The sequence below is a fragment of the Passer domesticus genome, chromosome 10, assembly GCF_036417665.1.
Source record: "Passer domesticus isolate bPasDom1 chromosome 10, bPasDom1.hap1, whole genome shotgun sequence".
NCBI classification, from domain to species: Eukaryota; Metazoa; Chordata; class Aves; order Passeriformes; family Passeridae; genus Passer; species Passer domesticus.
The window spans coordinates 24814066-24828055 of NC_087483.1; the positions used below are offsets into that span (position 1 = coordinate 24814066).

At 36.5% G+C, this 13990-nt stretch overlaps 1 protein-coding gene and 1 long non-coding RNA gene across 17 annotated transcripts in view; one reads left to right on the top strand and one right to left on the bottom strand.

Annotated features, from left to right (window-relative positions):
- Window positions 1-11594, top strand: part of LOC135308940 (uncharacterized) — a 112602-nt gene extending 101008 nt beyond the window's left edge. The window contains exon 3 of one of the 2 annotated variants that reach the window (XR_010369310.1): window positions 11237-11594. This is a non-coding gene — a long non-coding RNA (uncharacterized LOC135308940). Of the gene's footprint in view, window positions 1-3618; window positions 4204-11236 lie in introns of those variants that run through there. The other variant, XR_010369311.1, reaches the window with a different exon arrangement.
- Window positions 1-13990, bottom strand: part of B3GALT1 (beta-1,3-galactosyltransferase 1) — a 180269-nt gene that overhangs the window by 122232 nt on the left and 44047 nt on the right. The gene's annotated exons all lie outside the window — the stretch shown is intronic.

A 13990-nucleotide genomic window follows, 5' to 3' on the forward strand; every position in this document is an offset into this window, starting at 1 on the left:
GATATGCAAGTTTTCTAAATACTAATAGCATTACCCTCCTTTTTTTTTTCCTGGTGTTATTAAGTAATTCTTCATTTGTTGAGGAGTTAAGAAACATCATCCTAGTACTTATCTGTCATATGGGGAAGGGACAACAGAGGAACTCTGGAGAGGCACACTGGAGCAGAGTTTGAACAAGAGCACCCAATCCAGGTTAGGAATTGGCTAAGAAAGGAACAAACCCTAGAGGCTTATTCATGTGTCACTTTTGTTTGTCTTCACTGGAGTGCTCCATGAAGTTCCATAGGCTGTGCTCACAAGGGCCTGTACCTTACACAAGAGAAATGTTACCAAAAGAATGACAAATGCTCAGCGCTTCTGCAAATTGGGTTGAATATATGCTGTAGATATGAAATCAATATTAATTACATTAAAACACATGCATTACAAAACAGTAATATTTATTGAATCATAGAATAAGATGAGTTGGAAAGGTCCCATCAGGATAGTCAAAGTCCAGCTCCTGGCCCTGCACAGGACCAACCCCAAGTGTCACACCATGTGCCTGAGAGCATTGTCCAAATGCTTCTTGTACTCTGTCAGGCTTGGTGCTGTGACCACTTCCACAGGCAGCCTGACCACCCGTTAGGTGAAAGAGCTTTTCCTGATGTCCAACCTAAACCTCTCCTGACACAACTTCAGGCCATTCCCTCAGGTCCTGTCCCTGGTCACCAAGAGAAGAGATCAGTGCTGCCCCTCCTCTTCCCCTCACAAGGGAGTTGTAGAGCTGTGATGAGGTCTCCCCTCAGTCTCTGTTCTCCAGGCTGAGGAGCCCAAGTGACCTCAGCTGCTCCTCATACAGCTCCCCTTCAAGGCTTTCACCATCTTTGTTGCCTTCCTTTGGATGCTCTCCAATAGCTTAATGCTTTTTTTATATTGTGGTGCCTAAAACTGCATGTAATATTCAAGATGAGGCTACATCAGTGCAGAGCAGGAAAATCACCTCCTTTGGCTGGCTGGTGATATATTTATTCAAAAATAAAAATAATTTTTTATTTTGAAAAGAAAAATAAAAAATATTGTTGACTTTAAAAAATGTAATTTAGCATTTTTTTTAATGTTCTGAATATTTATAAGGCCTTTTGCATCATTATTAGGTAACAGAAATAGATGAAGCCATCCTCTTGTGGATTTAAAATATAGATACTTGCAGAATGTAGTAATTAATTAGTTTTTTTAAAAAAAAAATGTTGACAAACATTAATATCTGTGTTTCAATGGCTGCAAAAGTATTTTTAATGTGCTGTATTTTTTCTTTATATTTTAGTATTGGTATTATACTCTATAATCCACATTAATAATTCACTATAGAGATTATCCTACAACATGCATACTATTGATTTACTTTGGGACTATTCCCCTTACAATTCCCTTAATAGTCTTCTCTCCATGCCTGATTGTATTCTTTTTTCTCAGTTTGTTGTTCTTTTTAACTATCCCCTCAGATTTCTGTATTCCTTTTTGATGCTTTTTAAACTTAAATAGTTTATAGAGGTGCAGATTATAAGAACTCCATCACCTGCAGTTTACTAAAAACTCTGACCTGAAATATTGAGTATCTGTTAGCTGAGTGCTTGTTCTGCCTAGAGGATATGTTAGGAGCTCTGCATGAGTAAAGATGTTTTCGTATGATCTGTATACTGCATACTCATTTGGAAGTTATTTATAGATGTGCTGTGCTGTTTCCATTTTCTGTCCCTTTATCTCTCTCTCAAGATTACTGTTGCTTTCTGCCTCCCTCTCAATGTGAGCATTTCTGTCATTGTAATTCTGCTACTCTGATCCATTATTGTTCTACCTCATTTATTTAATACAAGTCATTAATTGAACTTCATACATTTGGGCAAAAGGAAGAAACATGATACAAATGGATTCAGTTTGAAAATTTGAATTCATTGTGCACTGTCAAATGTTTGGGGAATACATGAGATTAACTTTGTGGTGAGTTAACTCATCTCATTCTCCCTTCTTCCTTTTGTCCATCAAGGCATGATGCTGTACTTCAGCTGTAGCTGAACAGTCACCTTGACCTGTTTGGAGTGTGACTCACTGAAGGTGTGATTCCCATTGCTCCCTTTATTCATGGCCAACCCCACTATCATTTGTATAGCCAGTGATAAATGGGATCATGGACTAATCTGGCTAAAAAAACCCCAAACTATGAAAAAAAAAAAAAAAAAAAGCAAAAATCAGTTGGCTTAGTCAGATGTACTGCACTGCCACACAAATCTTGGGAAAGAAAGTGCAATCACACTTAGCAGCAGCTGCCCATGTATCTTGCAGTAAGGCAGCCATGGAATTGTGTCAGTCAGGCAGAAGTCCTGGGGGATTGGAGGGAAAAACCCTACTGACTGTTTGAGCTAGAAATCAGGGCTGCCCTTTTCACAAGTTTAAGTGTCTCAAAGTTAAATCAGGAAGGTGTCAAGAAACATTGGACTTGCATGGAAAAGGTTTTTGCATTACAGTAGTCAAAAAACCTTTTTCAATACAATACTGTGAAGATCCCGTTTTATTTTTTTCACTTAAAAAAGTATTCAGCAGCCCTTACTAAGGTGAACAGAGAAATGCCAATAGAAAACATAATCTGTCTCCCAAGATTTAATATGTGGGAGAAGGGGAAGTGACGTAGTACTAAGTTCATATTAGCTTACAGTAACAAATTGCTTCAGCAAAACTATGTGAAGGAAGGAATTTGGCTGAGTTCTTGAAACAGGGGGAGGGGAAATGGAGCTGCTGGATGTTGAAAGAAATTTGTTTTGGGGCTCTTGGGATGTCATGCCAGCCCTGTGAGCAACACACTGCGCATTGCTTTTGACATTAGTCTGTTTGTAAAGAGAATAAAATACCCAATGACTTTATCTACTCATTTTTTTTTCCAAACTGGAAATAATCCATGCTAGAGCCCAAATTATCCATAGGACTTGAAAGTGATGACAATATGGAGTACATTAGTATAATCACAAATAAAGCATTTTATGATTTTCAGCTGAATGCTTTCAAAAAAGCTGGACACAACTTTTTCAACACTCTTCTTTCAGAAATAAAAAGAAACCCATTTGAACTTGGCCAGTTCAAAATGTACTCTTGGCAATGGAAACTTTGAAAGATGCAGCATATTTGGCATAATTTGTATCTGTTGGCTTATATTACTTCTCATACAAGCATTTCAAACAAAGATAGGATGTTTTCTTAGCTCTCTTGGAATGTTGACATTAAATCATCCCTAAGACTAATTTTGTTTTTTGGAACCAAAAAGCAATCAGTAGTCAGAAAAAAAAGATTAATATCTAGATAACTAGAAGGGTAAAAGGACCACGAAAAATGAGGAGTATTAAGGAATGCAATGTTATTTTGGGGAAAAGAATTTCAGAATGGATCCTATGGAATATTTCTGGGTATCAATCTTAGCCTTGTAAAATATTGTAGCATTTTAGTTAATTAGTTACATTCTATAGTACTATTTTCTAGTTACATATATAAGTCAAGCCTATATAATGACTCTTAATAGCATTAAATGCTTCTATTAATATTTTAAATTCTTGTGTGCATTGAAATACTTCATTACATTAATATTAGCAGAAGCACAAGTGCCAGATTCTGCTCCCAGTTGTGCTGGAATCATGCAGTTCACTGGATGGAGATACGCCAGTTGCAACAGGAACACTGAAAGTAAGACTGCATCATGCTTTTTTGCCATAAAAAATTAACTCAAATATGACATGGGCAGTATGGATTCTTTTTCACCATAACAAAGATTAAGGTTCCATACAAGTGCTCAGGTTCCAGGGGAGAAAAAACATTCAAAATTGTGTAAAGTTGTTGTTGAGGACAAAATTAAAGAAGCATTCCCTACTCTAAATAGGGGAGGATTTTTTTCTCCCACTATTGATACATTATTCATCAATAACTTATACTTGCTAGAACTTCTGCAGTTAAGGAGATGTCAGGATTTGCTCATACATCTTTTGAACGTAATATTGTATTAGAAAAATGTAATAGTAAATGATACAATATTAAAAATGAAATATAATAAAATATATATCATCAAAACATAATATATATAACAAATATAATAAACCACATAAAAATAGTAACCGTCCGCCCCGCTTCCCCTGCTATTACAGAATGTGGTATAATTTAAAACCACTGAAGCATTTGTGTGCAATAGAGACATTTGAGAGAAAGTCACACGTTTGTTTTCAGTGTTACTTACTTAGATATGATAGATACTTAGATACTTGAAATGTCAGGTTAAAATTTCACAAAAGAGAAGATGACCAGCTGCTCTCAAAGCAGGAAGAGGCAGGGCCTGCTTCACACCTCGACCTGGCAGCCTCCTTCTTAAGATAAATGGGGGAAAAGCAACTGAAAGCCAGCACTTCCATAGGAACGTTTTACAGTTTTTGCTCTGTGCTTTTTGCACAGAAATGCAAATTTCTCTTCAGAATATGTTTTCAAGCACCTTTAAACATGTTGGTAGTTTGATGCACATACAGTTTCCATTACTGAAACAATTTCATATTACTTGGTTTTCAGATTACTAGCAGGTAGCATTTTGTTTTCATGCAATCAGACTAGAAAAATAGGGAAATGTAGAGAGCTCTTCTCAGTGACAAAAAAGGGATTAAATTCTTCAGTTAATTTACAAGAGTCCCTTTTTTGCCTATATATTTATATATATTTTTTATTTTTAAAATTAATACTGTATTTAGTTTTGACATAATAAATACTCTTTTCTTTATTCTAATATATTGCTTAGGATAAAATGGTGCATTCAAATAATATTTGCTCTTTGTCCTTTTTCAGTGTTTTGTTAACATACCTAGAATTGTTCTCATTGTTTTCCCGGAAGTATTGCATTCTAATAACTTCTAATATTACTAAATATTAGTCATTTTAAGTCATTTTAATAAGTACTTAAGAGGAGCTTTCAACAAAAACCTTCAAGTAAGAATGTTTTGAGAGTAGGATATATTATTGCTATCTTTGTGAAGAGCTTTGTCTTGTCATTCATATTCCAAACCAAACACACTACTTTTCATGGGCTAAGACTTCTGGTTTCCCCAGCTTTGTTAGTAATATCTTGCGAAAAAAACCCCCTGATTTTAGCTCTGTTCCATTCATCAGAAAAAAAAAAAATTCCCTGCCTTTATACAATGGCAGAATGATTACAGCCATTTCCAGCAGCTTACATTGTAACAAGATTATCTATATATGGCACAAACCCACATTTCTGTAATAACTGGAAAAATGGAGGAGGGTAGAATTCATGCCTAAGTTTACTTCCTCCAGTGTTTCTGTATGTGCTCTGTAAAGCTGATTTACTGATCTGTTTTCTGCTGCTGATGTTAACATTTTGAGGTGCCTACCAAAAGGAGAAAAAAGAGCAAAGAAAAATTTGAAAGACAGAGAATCTAGAACCAAAACTCAATAAATCCATTTCCTAACCATAAATATAAGGGGGCTTACACATCCAGCCTATCCTACGTAGAAAAGCTAAATTGTGTTACAGTACTTTGATTTGTTCTGGCAAGTCCTCCTGTGTTCTGTCTGTGTACTTGCATTTAATTTGAGAACCTTTGCATAACATGCTGCAATAATTTGCCACCTATTAAAAAGAAGTTCTATCTATAAATGTTTTCCAAGTAATACTATCCTACCCAGCTATAAAAAAACTGGTGTAAGCTTCTTTAGAAAGATCAGTCATAAACTGAAAAATTAACAGTTGTCTTAAAAAAAATCATATTGGAGTGTCTGTTCACTCAAGACATGCCCCTGTGAGTTCGTCATCTTCCTTTTCCTTCTTTCCTTTTAAATCTCTTTATTGAAATTGGAAGCAGTGCATTGATCATCTTGAAAGATCAGAGGTGGTAATGAGTATTCAAAAATATATTTTTTCATATACCTCATACCCGTAAGCTTTCTTTTGAACAGACAGACATAATCTGGGTTTACTATTGCCTACAAAACATTCTTGTGGGATTTCATTGTAGCTCTGCGAGGCATGCCCTTGGTCACAGAGTTGATCAGACTTAACATATACCTTGCTCCACAGTAACACTGCCTTTCACAGTCACAAATACTGTAACTGTAGTTTTAGCCTCCTTTCACTTGAACTTAATTCTAAAAAAGAAAATACAAACAATGCAATGTAGAACTGAGCTAGTGGTTTCCTTAAGAAAACTTAATACTGTCAATGTTTTCTGAAAGTTGTACCTTAATTACTCATAGAGATCTGTAAGAAAACAAATGTTTTAGCAATCAACATGGTCTTAGATATACCTGGCATGCTAATTTTTTTTTTTCAAAGTCGAGCTATTACTATTCTTATTTTACCATCAAGCTTGTGCAAACATCATTGCATCACCCTTCAGAGGTCATTTTCTGCGACAGGCCTTTGCTATTCAAAATTACTCTGGCGAAGCAACTAAAATATGAAACCCCTCCACTGTTTTTCTCTGTACTTGGGTTCCCTCAGTAATCACAGATCAAACGCAAAATGAAGTTTGTAGGTGCATTTCTTTTGCCTTCTCCTAATGGTAAATGGATAGATTATGTGTTTGCCTTGGCTATTGCAGATGATGTTTAGTAGCCTGTTTCCTTCTTGAAAATATGTTGCCTCATGCTCCACATTTTTTATCAACATTTACATTCTAAGAGTTACAGTGGTTAAAGGTCTTGCTGTCAATGTGATTTCCACTATACAGGACCTCTGTCCCTCATCTAAGCAAGCTTGGAGATCCCAGAGCAGCAGCTTAGGCACACAAAAGTACCTTATGCCAGTTTCTGCTTCTATGAAAAGATAAAAACATGGAAAGCAAAAATCTTCAGGTTTCCTTTACAATCTATATCCTAGTGAATTGGGGAGCAGATTCTGGCATCCATTCTAAATGTAACAACTCAAACAACAATTACTGTTGGTGTAAGTATCTTTATCTCCTCTTTTCTCATGTGCTTTTTAATGCTCTTGTAAGTAACTGATTAACTGATGAGAGCTGATGTTCCCTTCAGAGAGTGTGTATCCATCAAACTCTGATGCTAGGAGTTCTTTCCAAAATGGACTTCAGAGCCCAAAGCACCTCTGAATACAAAAATTTTTCTCCTTCTGGATTCCTCACATATTCTGATCAAACCTGCTGCTTTTACTGGGTCTTGCAGTGACATAAAGTACAAAAAGAGTACACAAAGTCACCCCAAAGCTTACAATGCCTGTGTAACACGACATACTCTGGCTGTCACATCTGCTAGACAGCAGGTATTTAAATGATTGCAGTGTTACTGCAGAGTCCTAGGGCAGTACTGTCTTCTTTAAGTTGCTAATAGTTTAATATTCATGTTATTTTTAGCTTCTTTTGTACTGTCTGGTTCTTGACACACATAACACCTCCAGTGCTCATATAAGTTACCGTGCTGCTCCCTGCTTTAGAGGTTGTATTGCAAGGCAGGACTCAGATGTTTTTCTCTGGAGACTTACTGTTAGGTCCTTATTTTGGAATGATGTTTGAGATGTGTCTATATTATTTCAAGCTCTTCTTCTTAGTTTTGATCTTCAGGATTGAATTTTTCAGTGTTAGGGTTGGTGTGATACTGCTGCTGCCTTTTCTGTTGTCTTCTCACTCTTGGGTCCTGGCTGTGTATGTTTGTTTGAGAAAACTGTTCAAATGTCACCACATTGAGCCATGGCACAGCACTACTTGAGACAACTATTCCTGCACATTGGCTTATGAAAAGAAAATTGTGCATATATATTAAATAAGGCTGTTCTCTAATCTCAATAAATAAAAAACCCCTATTTTGATATGTGTGGATCACATCTAAACTGTCCAGCATTATTGCACGAGTCAGAGCAAGCCAACTGCTTTATTGTATTTCACTTCTTTTCGTGTAGGTCATTTTATAAATAGCATTATTGGTCAAGTTGTCAGCAAGATTAGACAAGCATTCCATGGAGTTGTGGGATACATATTACTGGGTTCAGGCAAACTGTGTTTGATACTGCATGATTTACTTAAAATATTGTGACGTTGTATTCATGAAAGCCACTAACATCTTCATCTCCAGACTCATGCATGACCTTGGAACTAATTTTATTCGCTATTAGATATGCCCTGACTGTCCCAAAAATGAGTATGTACAAATATCTCAGCTCTTGTATTTCCAGCACTGGCAATTGCTAAATCCTGTTCCGATCCTAGTCAATCAACAAGGCTAATCTCTGCTTCTACTCTCAACTAGCACCTCAGAGAAAACAGCATATAGGAAAAATATGCTTCTGGAGATCATGCATCCTTGGCATATTATATGACTAGTTTATTTATCCATCCTAGAAATGATTCCTTCACCCTGACAACCCAAAAAAGAATGTATGTCCCTATATCTGTCATACTTGATTCTCAATTTTGAGCTGCAATGATCTGATAAATTATTTTTGTCCAACTGATGTTCTTATATTTTTTACTGGCATGCTTCAAGTATACACATTGAATCTTATATACATCAGCTGTAAACCTTTTCATTTTTTATTTGGTTGTTTTAGCACTCTAGTAATTTTAATATTTTAGAATTATCTCTGCCAAAGTTATGCCATATTTGGGACAGCTCAAAACTGCAGTTTATGTACATTCTTCTTCTGCCAGGTGTACAGAACATGCTCCTTCATGGTTGTGTTGGACACTGACAGGCACAGATGCCCCCTTCCTTTAAGATTCATTCCCTCAAGAAAATTAATTCGTAGTAAAGCTGAGTGCAAATGTATGGCACAATCTCTACATCCCAGCACAGACATTTGCAGTGCACAGTATGCATTCAGTAGATTCCTCCACTTTAGCTATAGGGATATTCCCAGTAAACATCATTATACTGCAAAGAAGTGAGTCCCATGTACTGTTATTTCTTTCTCAGCAGTAGTGCTTCCTTACACACTTGGCCCCATTTATCCTGAGTTCTGTTTGTGTTGTATCCAAAAGCTTAGCTGGGTCCTTGATTGCTTCTTAGCAGAATTTGCAGGCCAAGCTGGAGCAAAGGGTTACACACCAGACATAACATTCCATGTCTCCTTATGTGCAGGGTGAATGTTCAAACTAGCACCCACAATAAAGCAACAAAATGGACCAAAAGCTTCCACCAAAGACATTGTCCAACTCTTATAACCTATTTTGCCAAAACACCTCTGTAATTGAAAAACTAAGGAGAAGTAAAGCAGAGTAAATTCTAGGAAAAATACTGTCAAAAAGTGTTCAAAGGCACACCCCATGTGGTATCACTGAGAAGAATAAGCTGTACTTACAATACAATGCAGAAAAGACAATGAAATAATTTGCATCTATGTGGTATACAAGTGCTAGATAAGCCTCTACCTTCTTTATGTTCACCACCTTCCAGTGTTCTGTTCTTTGAAGCCCCTGCCAGCATTTGCAGTCTTAGTTCCTGTCTATATTTAAGAACCTTCATAAAAACCTTTCATAGAAATGAAGTATTGGCAACTCCTGGGAAATTTTGAACAAACACTTGTGTATTTTAGTTGATGTGCTACAGCTTCACTTGCTTCTGATTGCAAGGCCACACACCAAGGCTGAATTCTTGGACTCCGGGTCCTCTGATACTCAATACTGTATCCAGCTGCCTTTATTGTCTGTCAGTCTTCCCAGGAAGAGCAGCTGCTGTTCATTTTCTCTCATGTTGTCCTAGGCTTAGGCAAACAGGGGGTCCTTGGGCTTTCAGAAGGGGGTCATTAGTGAGTAACTCTTCATTTTGTTTCTTAGAAAAGGACTTAAAACTGTGAGCCCACTGGGTATGTGCTACCTGTAGAAACTGTCCACCCACACTGATAGAAAAATTTCACCTCAAAAAGTGGCTTATCCAGTGTTGGTAGCAACCCTTACAGTTCATTTCCCTGTGAGACAGAGAAAAAAAATTCTCTATAGCAGGTACTTCCTTCAAAAGTAAGCTTTGTGAGTATTGGATGATAGGAGCTGCAATATACAAAGATTGTACTGCAGTGTTTTAAGCTTCTTTCTATTTTTGCTTCCTGGCAAAAGGCATCCCTGAAATAACTGAACTCCCACAAATGTCCTGTTTCAGACCTTGTTACAAGGAAAAGGCACCCAGTCAAACTGAGATGGCTTAAAAATACATCACTGGCATCTCAGTAAATACCTAGATGAATATTTTTTAGGCAAAGACAAATACACAAGTCAAGGGGAACACAGAACTGCCAAAACATGGCTCCCTTTACACCTTTCTGGTTGGCACCATCCTCACCCCCATTTGTCTTGTACTCCCCCACCTTGGGATAGCTGATGCCCAACTTGCTTCTCTCTTAAGCAAATCTGGCCCAGTCCAGCATTTGATAAGGAATAGACTGTGTAGGAGCATGTAAGCCTAAATAAATACTATTATTCTTGACTGCCAGGATTGGGTTTTTTTGACAGCTTTCTTCATCAAGTGCCAGGAATTTTGAAGAAGACTAGGCTGCATTATATTACTGTGCGAATGTTTTTAAATTTTCATTAATAATCTGAAGCTAATGGTATGCTGGGCCAGCAACTTAAGTTTAGAAGATAAAGACTTGACTATTCCAAAACACTGAAGTTATTCACTCAATATGAAACTAAGCTAATTGTCTTAGATCAGAATTTACATGATATTAAGCATATTCTGACAGCACAGTGATAAGAGTAGAAGAAAATAGTGTGCAGAGCTGTACTGTGTACATTCATCTTCATATTACTTTGGGGAAGATTTTTTTCCCACTTAAACTTAGAGTTTGAAGATCCTCCCACAAAATGCAAATAAAAAGGAGGGGGGTTCAAATCTAATCTATCATGTTTGTTACTATTAACAAGTCTCTGATGTCATCAAAATCATAACAAGTGGTTTGGATATATTACGAATCATCAGATAAGAATTCCAGTAGCTGGAATAATGTCAATTAATAGACACGAATCAAAATTTTTTTGGCAAAGAACTCCACACAGCATAATATTGACTTATTACTATGAATAAAATACCATGCTGTGATCCCCAAAATGTAAAGAAAATTTAGCCAAGTGCTCTTACAGACAGCAAAGATGTCAGACACCAGTGTGAAACAGCATTGCCGAATTGCTGGGTATCTTCTGTCTTTGGCTGGTTTTTGACCATCGGCTATTATTCCACAGGCCAAGGACAGATAGTTGTGATTTGTGTTTCTTCACAGCTACTCACAGCTTTCTGAACTGGAAAATTGCTGACTGGACAGCAGCCAGCAACCGCCCAGGGCTGTGCTGGAATGGCCAGAAACTTGGGAAGGTAATCATTAATCTGTGCCCGTGCCGCTTGGGCAGATACCAGGCTCGCTCATGACCTGCCTAGGGCACTGAAGAATTAGGATTTCTGACAGAGGCTCAGTGTTGCTCCCTCACAGATCTGAATGTGCTGGCAGGGCTGATGCCAAGCACTCAGCCATCAGTAAAGGACACAGTAAAGGCAGTGAATATATGAACAGAAAAGAGTTGGCAGAAGTCATTGTTTAGTTTTGTTTCTTTGCCCAAGCTTCCTACAGACAATATTTTTTTAACCCTTATTATGCTTTTGAATGCTTTTCCTGTGCGTGTTGTCAGTGTTACAAAGATTTCTTTTATGTATTGCTGTTCCCTTTGTTCATGTTCCAGCCTACCATAGGGAACACCAAGTTTTCTTCCTAGTCTTTGGGCTAGAGAAAGCTGCAGATGCCTCAAATGCAGTGTCCTCATCCCTCCTACTAAGTACAATGTTGTGCTTCTCTGTAACATTCCAGCACTTCAAGGGATTTAGGTCAAGTGAAAAGGCACAGAAAGCTGAAATTCAATTTATTTTGAGGCTGGACCACTGTCACCTCGTGAACTTCTCCTGAAGCTTATATTATATCATTAAACATGTACAAGCTTGCAATAGTCTGTTGTATCTGAGCAATTGATTAAATGGATTCCACAGAGAAAATCTGGAGATTCAGGCACTTTGGACTTGAAGCAATTGCATGTGTACAGCAGGAGTTGTAATTCCTTCTCTTAGGCATAAGATTTGAAAATAACTTTTCACAAAATGAAGCTTACAAAGGGGAACGCAGGATTTATTTTTTTCTTGCATGTATTAAATTTCATTTTTTAAGCAGTTGTATTAATAAAGGATCGCTGGAGACATTCATTGTCTCCAAGTCTTTAGTTTTAGGAAGCTGTTAACTTGATCTTAGAAAATGTTAAGCATTACTTGTGATCTTTGATCACTATATTTTAATAAAACAGCTCAACCCTTTCTTCTATCCTCTGCTTCCCTGCTTCTGGAGTTGTTTTTCTAGTTCGCCTTTTCTTCTAGTATAAATAATTTCCATTGTCCAGATTTGTGGAGCTTTCCTTCCAGTTTGACTTCCCAGGAAATTACATTCCATATTAAATAAGGACTAAATTCAGTTCATTCCACAATCTCCAAAAGGCAGAATATGTAACAGTGCAGCCAAGCCATGAAATCTCCTGATCTTCTCTCTCCAGGTTGCCTTGTACCTTACAGCCTAGTTGTGGTGTTGGGGTCTCTGCATGTGTTGTTGCTTGCACACAGACTGAGCTCTCCCTGGAAAACCTGGGCTCATCTAAAAACTGTAGGTGTTTGCTCATGAAATAAATGTAAATTCAAACTCAAGGAATGTTTGTACACAATTGTCTAACAAATCAGGGTAGATTCAAATCAAATTTGATTAGATTAATTTTGAACTGTAATTTCTGATTCCTGTTCCTGACTTGTGAAAAGGTATACATGAACAAATCTGTCAGATTTTTTTCTGTTCTGTCCATTCAGAAATTAGGTTTTGCTTTCATAATTTTTTACATTGAGCACTACTGACAATAGTAATGAGAGTACATTACTGACATTTCCTTATTATACTTCAAAAACTCTCCTTGCTGCACAAAATATGCTTTTAAAAATGTTATTTTAGCTTTCCTAGTATAAAGCAGTATGATTATCTTTACGTTTAAAAATATAATTTGAGCTGATACTATTATATCCATACCCTGTAAAACTAATATTTAGAAAGTTATATGACATAAACTCAGTATAATATAAATAACCCTGTAGGGTAGATTATTTTGTTGGAAGTACTTAGAAACCTGAGTTCAACATGCATGAAAAGATTAACACTTCTATTTTAAAAAATTGTCTTTCTGTTTGAGAACAAATACCACATTACATCACAGTTAAGACTTTTTGAGGGTAAAGTCCATGAAAAATAATCTGCTTAAAACCAAACACAGTCCAAAACCTACAGGCATCAGTAAATCTATGTAAGAAAATGTATTTAAACACAGTGTTCTGACAATGGAATGGGGTATTTTCAGACTCCTTTAACACATGAAAACCAGTAATTAGAAAATTTAATAATATAATTACATATATTTAATCACTTTATCCAACAGAATGACAGAACTTCACTGAAATGTTATTAGAGCTTTTAATTTTAAATTGCTTATTGAATGGACTGATTTTGACCTTTAGCCAAAGATAAAATTAACCATAAAAGCAAAAGAATAAGATGTTCAGGTACTGCAACTTGTGATAGCTACTACAAGGTCAGCAGAGCTTTGAAAGTTTATCATTCCTGTCTACTCAATTAATTCAAGACATCTGTTTGGATTCTAGATGTGCCAAGAGACCTAGTGTAAATGAAGTAATAACTTTACAGAGATAATATTTTTTTATTCTTTTTCTAAGCACCGGAGTTACGCCTGAGTTTTGTATTAAAAACACATTATCTGTTGTTCTTAAAATCTGTCTGTAAGGTAAACCAATTATAAGCTAGATTATTAATGTATTAAATTTTGCGTATCTAACTTCACTAAAAAGAGCATCCAGAAAACTGCAAATAATTTTTACTTTATCATTTTAAAGCATCCTACTGGAGTGGCCAGTGGACAATTTTTTTTTTCTTGTGGTTTTCTGTTTG